Source organism: Corvus brachyrhynchos, unplaced genomic scaffold (genome assembly GCF_000691975.1).
Source record: "Corvus brachyrhynchos isolate BGI_N302 unplaced genomic scaffold, ASM69197v1 scaffold106, whole genome shotgun sequence".
Taxonomy (NCBI): domain Eukaryota; kingdom Metazoa; phylum Chordata; class Aves; order Passeriformes; family Corvidae; genus Corvus; species Corvus brachyrhynchos.
Window position 1 is genome coordinate 2,663,512 of NW_008238834.1, and position 407 is coordinate 2,663,918.

The following is a 407-nucleotide window of genomic DNA, read 5'->3' on the forward strand; positions in this document are numbered from 1 at the left end:
GGGGGGGGGGGGCGGGGGGGGGGAGCCCCTCCTGCGGCCGGGCTTCCCGAACCGCCCTCCTCCTTCTCCATCCACGAGTTGGTCCTATCTCCTGTGCTTCAGTGGCAGAGGGATTATCAATTCAATTGTATCAACTAAGTCATGAGCGATCTACCTTAGGTAAACCACAGAATTATTGAATGGTTCGGGTTGGAAGGGTCCTTGATGATCATCCAGTTCCAACCCCCCTGCCATGGGCAGGGACGTCTTCATTGACACTGACCAGGTTGCTCAAATCCTCATCCAACCTGGCCTTGAACACTTCCAAGGATGGGGCATTTTATGATTCTACAATTCTATGATTCTAAATCTATGTAGTAGTTTCCTCATTTTTGAATTACTTTTGTGTCCTCAAGTCCCATTTTCTT